We start from the raw sequence: 6,000 nt of genomic DNA, 5'->3' as shown, positions 1-6,000 counted from the left end.
TGTTCTAGAAAGTTTGATTTCTGCACTTAATAACCTCATCCAACTTATTTTTTGAGGACAGGAATCTGATATTTGAAATGTACACGTTACGACCTTTCATTTAAAATACAACAACCTTACCTTAAAAGAAAATTATATTTTTTGCACTCAATGACCCCACCCAACCCATGTTTTGGGGACGTCAATTTGATATTTGAAATGTACGCTTTATGGACTTTCATTTGATATGCAACAACCTAACCATCTGAGAAGTTTTAATTTTTTGCACTAAATGACCCCACCCTTCCCCCTGGGATGAAAAGGGGGGTTTACATTTTCATTTTTGAGTAGAGCTCGTTAAGACCTTCAATTTGATATATCAAATGACCCCATTTGGCAAAGTGCCAAAAATGATGCAATATTAATTATATAAATAGAACTTATGAAACTTACAAAGTCAATGCAAAACATGAAAATTTCAAATTGATTTTTTGGTTTTTTTTTTCATTGAATGTTTTTGGTATTTAGTCAAACATATAACCATGTTAAACTCTTCAATTTCTGATAATTTCAGGTGGTTACCTGTTGTTGATTCAGAAATACATGCCTCCGCTCGCAAAATTTCAAAGTGCATTATCTCTTAAACGACAACAGGTATCTCAAATTTGTTAAAAGAAAAATGATCTACAGTAAAAGGACAACATTTTAGAAAAAAAATTGGACAATTCCAAAGTTCATCAAGGTCACAATGAATTATCAAATATATGATGCAATATCAAACTTCTGAACCGGAAGTCGTAGAGACATGGGACTACCACCATTCAACTCAGGACCACTTGACCTTTCAAATGTCACAAGGTCATGGTCATAGTACACTCTGAAGGTCAAGGTTAAATTTCATCATGACCTGACATTGACCTCAAATTGAAGGCCTTGAATTACTGATCATCTTTGCAGTTTATAGTAGGTTGATATCTGTTACCTTTTAAAAGATATACATATGTTACTATAGTTTTAAGAATTATGTTAATGTAACTTTTGAACAGACGGTCGGACATTTTTGAGCTTAAGGTATAAAATGTAGACCTCGTCGAGAGGAACATTTTATACACAGTATGTATGCAGCAAACTCTTATCGTTTTCCTAATATGCAAGCTTGAAATTGCAGCGTAAATTGTTTTTGCACTCTGTGACCTTTGACCTTGGGTGCAAATTGAAGGTCACATGAACTTAAGATTATTGGTGTAGGTCCCAAGTCTCTACGACTTCCGGTTCTCGAAATACAATTTTTCAAAAATTGTGTATATTTTTTTAAGAGAAATAACTCCTTATAAGGGTCAATAACAAAATCATTTTATATGTTCATTAACATTGCTATCTGTTTTTGTATATGTTGCCGTTTTCAAATCGATTCTATCCCTAATACTTTTTGAGAAAAATGCAAAGGAAAGAAATCGCTTCAAGGGGATATAACTCGCATAGGGGATGATGAAATCCTATGCAGCCTCATATGGTAGTACATCATGATGAGATCAACCTATTGTCAAAATAAGGTCATGATATCTTTAAAAACAACGAAGGGGGGCCATGTTGAAAAAATCCAATAAAAGGGGGATAACTTCTACAGGGGATGATGAAATCCTTAACAGGGTCATGTGGTAATACTTCAAGATGATGTCTATCGATGGTCCATATTTCGTCTTGATATCTTTAACAGAAACGGGGGGAGGGCATTCTCAAAAAAATGTTGGAAGAAAAAAAAGAAAAAAAAAAAAAAAAAAACATTAGAAAAACAATAAGGTCTTTCCTAACGGAGTGGAAAGACCTTAATAATCATCATTGCAATTTCCGGATGGCCGAAGACTTTTATACTAATTTATACTTAGTATTATTGTAACAAGGAGGGGTAAACAGATTTTTAACGCACTATTATTGTGATCCTTTACGCCGCATGGAAATTCCTTTTCTTGGGCGATTCTGCATGCACATAAATTTTTCTTATTCTCTTGCTTTATACTGAACGTTTAGTTTCAGAATATTTATTTTCAAACGATTATACTGTCTTCCCTTTAAGTAGAGCGGAACACTAAGATAACCATCTTGTTGTCCCAGAAAATCACATATCAAATGTGTGTCCTTAAATTTTCAAGGCCGTACACTAATTAAGTTTGAACACTTGAATTTACATAGTTGATATAAAAAAAATCTAATTCCGTTTCAAAACCTTCATTTCTTTTTAATTTTTCCTTTTTTTTTTTATACAAAACAAAATTGAAATTTGCTTTGTTCTAATATAGCAGAAATTCAAGTGTTTACGGATTCAAAAAGGTTATAAGTTATCCTCTGAAAGAAAATGTTTTTCAACGATCCCTCAAACTGCTGTTGCACGCCATATTTTGATTTTCGTCATGCGATTATGCATTATATTCTATGACAAAACCGGGTCTGCTTTGTGAAATTTAAGTACAAAACCGGGTCGTACACATTGACAAAACCGGGTGCTTCAATTTTGACATGACCCACTTCTTTCATTCCATGCACAGACATGCAAATATTGAGGTGTTCATAGTGACACGTCTTGAAATCTCCGTGTTAATATCTTTCTTTCCGTACCTTTCTTTCCGTACAATGTGCTCAATTTAAAGAGAAATTAACAAATTCGAGGCAGGGTTCACTCAATTCACCATTTTGATGTGCCTTTTTACTTATTTTTCCATAAATCTAGAACGGTGGTAGAAAATATTACATCACACTATCGAAAATAGTTATATGTGTATGTATATTCTTCAATATCATTAAAACAACATATAAATAAACAGAATTTCTACCTTTCTCTGTCTGTTGATTGTCCGTCACCGTACCGGACATTAGATACTATTGAGTCCAAACATTTTTCGCCGGGGTAGTTTAGACACAGTGCCTCTTATGAATGAAAAACACGCAGGTGGAAGCGGCCATACTTTTCTATCACAAAGAAATAAACAAACAAATCAAAGAAATATTCAACGAACAACATATCTGTTTGAAAAGAAAAAAATAATCGATAAAAATGTACAAATGCAGATGATTAAGACATTGCCGCTCCCTTTCCACTGTTTATACAATCCACAAAAAAAAAAAAACAATTGGCCAATATAAATAATTGTATTAGCCTTTTATAATTGTGTTTTTATAATCCACTTGAATTGATATACAAGGCTATTCTGAATGAATTAAACTACAAAGCGAAAAACATTTTTCTCTTTTATCAGCTATGAGACGGCTAGCTTTTTAGAAAAGCTATTGTTATCAAGCTTATTTGACCCGAAGACTTAACTGATAATATTAGACACGTGATAAGGAAGAGAGGAGTATAACATTTGAAACGTAAGTAATCTTTATTAGATGATATTTATGCCATTTCGACAGCTCTGTTCTTTTCATTGCAAACCAGGAACATTTTGTTTCTAGGCTTTATAAAAAAAACCACTATATATATTATTGTTTCTGTAACAGTAAAGAAAAAAGTAAATTTCCGGAAATAGGTCAGGGAATTTTTGAAAATTACGGAAGCCTTCTCCTTTAGGGCCATGCCAATGTTATCTAGTCTATAAGTAGCATGCAATGATTGTATTTATATTTTTAATTTGATAACCGAAAGCTCTAAATCAGAAATTAAGACGTCTTCAATATTGCCGATTTCAGTCTACGTGGGTCTACATGAAGGATCTTATTTTGTACTTGATATTTGATCAATTTTCAAATCAATCACCCATTACGTCGCAATTTCCAAGCAAGGACCGAAGCTCATAAACTCGGCAATCAATCCTTGCCGTCACGATTGTCATCAGTTTCTATTGTAATCGACAAGCTTTCAAAGGGACACTACTCTTTGTGGTCGGAACGCAGGTTGAAGAAAGGTCCGCTGATGTAGGCCCTCAGGTAATCAGTGCCCTCAGGTATCTTGCAAATAGTGCCCCATATGCGTAGTAATAATATGATCTAAAAATAGAATAAACAAAAAATACATTATTCTACTTTCTATTTAGACTGTGACAGTACACAAGACTGGTTTAATAAAGGTTACCTCAGGTAATCTGTTGTGTATGGAAACTGGTTTAATAAAGTTCCACGAAACTTATGTATGAAGAATGGTTTAATAAAGGTGACTTTGATATTTAACATATTTTATTCATTAAGATATGAAAAGGATTGAGCAACAGGCACAGCATATAAAAGCTCTCTCCATATTACATGTACAAGGTAAAATTAAATTATCAACAACTGTATTCAAAATATTGTAATATAGTGGAACATGCATGCTACTTACACTACAAAAGTCAAAAAGTCTGAAAAGACCAGTTTTTGTCTGAATTTGCATGAATTTTTACTCGACATTCTTAATTTGTCTTAATAATTTTTAAAAATTCTTGACATAGTATGAATTTGTCTAATAAGGTTCTTGATTTTTCTTGACAAGTGTCTTGACAGTATGAACATTGTCTTAAAATTTCTCGACACTTCCTGTATCATCTGATAAGAGTCTGGATTAGTCTCGACCAATTCTTGACTGTCTTAAATTTGTCTCGATCTGTCTTGACATATTCTTGACATTCTTAATAATGTCTGAATATGTCTCGACATATTCTTGACATTCTAAATAATGTCTGAATATGTCTCGACACATTCTTGACAGTCTTAAATATGTCTTGACACTATCTCAACAGTATAAATTTCGCCTGAAATGTGAACAGACTTATTCTGCACTGTTTATGACATTCTATTGCTGTTATATACTCCTTTTTATTATGGCTAAACTAAACTTTGAAGAATCAAGGATTAATTTGGTATAGTAAGATACCTTTTTGGTGCAACTAAGTTGGAATACCCTGAATAATCCCCCATGACGATGATGTAGTTTAATTTTGATTTATTTTTATTAAACATTTAAGTAATTGTTTTCACTTGGAATATAAGTCGAAGGTATTGACAAACAGCATTAAGATTTTTGCCGTTCGCAAAACTGCCAGTCAAATTTGCTTTACTAAAATAGGTGTCTTGTATCTCTTTTGGACCCCACAATTCATCTTTTGGGTTTGTGTGGCTAAAAATAGAGGGGGGGGGGGGGGGGGGGGGGGGGGCGGGAGGGCTTTCGTTTAGATCAAAGAATTTGTTCCCATCTTGATTCAAAAACCTTATTCATTTTTTAGAACAACCCAAAAACATTTTTATTCAAATTTGAGTGTTGAATTTAATATTTTTTTTACCAAAAATAAATATTTGTGATAACTCCTTCCTGAAAAGAAAAAAATGTTTAGATCTATATTATGCATGTCTGTTTGAGAACCATTTCATAAGACCGATGATTTCTATAGAAATCATTGATGGGACCCATTATAAATACATTTTTTTTATTATTCCTGGAGTAGATAATAATTTTCTTTTAATCTTTGGGAATTATTCAATTTGTTTTTATGTTAAAATAATTAACTTCATAATTTTGATGAAGAAAATCCATTTCAATTCAATTGTTTTTATCAAAATGATGCTTTTCATTTTCATCTATCAACAAACTTTTTAAGTTGTAGTGGCATGGTCGGTCAATTGATAAGTTGTATGGCTGATTACAGGTAAAGCAATAACTTCTATTTGACAGTTGCGTGTACTCTGGGGTGTGGAATACCTTAATTTTATGGGGAACATCCTGTCCATGTGTAATACTTAATATATTCCAACAGATGACATTACACAATTTTTTCTTCTGTTAAATGAATGATTTGTATATCATCATAATTTGCTATTTATATAAACCACATTTTGGTATAATAATTATTTACCATATCAACATTGAATATTATGAATGTAGAATGAAATATGTCTACAGTATGATTGGTTTGAATCATTTAATTTATAAGATTTAGGAATCAAAATTTGTAATTATTTAAAAACCCACATTGAAATTGTTTTATGTCAACACACCCACATTTGAATTATTTTATACTTTAGATTTCATAGCCATATTTGCATTTGTAAAAATATTTA

General features: G+C 32.2%; 1 protein-coding gene across 2 annotated transcripts in view; it reads left to right on the top strand.

The window, feature by feature from the left end:
- The first annotated feature begins 3,295 nt into the window (after positions 1-3,295).
- Positions 3,296-6,000, top strand: part of LOC127710483 (uncharacterized) — a 52,748-nt gene continuing 50,043 nt past the window's right edge. For both annotated transcript variants that reach the window (XM_052216362.1, XM_052216361.1), the window contains exon 1: positions 3,296-3,345. The gene's annotated coding sequence lies outside the window, so the exon portion shown is untranslated. The remainder of the gene's footprint in view (positions 3,346-6,000) is intronic.

This window comes from Mytilus californianus, unplaced genomic scaffold, assembly GCF_021869535.1.
Source record: "Mytilus californianus isolate M0D057914Y unplaced genomic scaffold, xbMytCali1.0.p SCAF_8, whole genome shotgun sequence".
NCBI classification, from domain to species: domain Eukaryota; kingdom Metazoa; phylum Mollusca; class Bivalvia; order Mytilida; family Mytilidae; genus Mytilus; species Mytilus californianus.
This window is presented reverse-complemented; position numbering and strand designations above follow the sequence as displayed.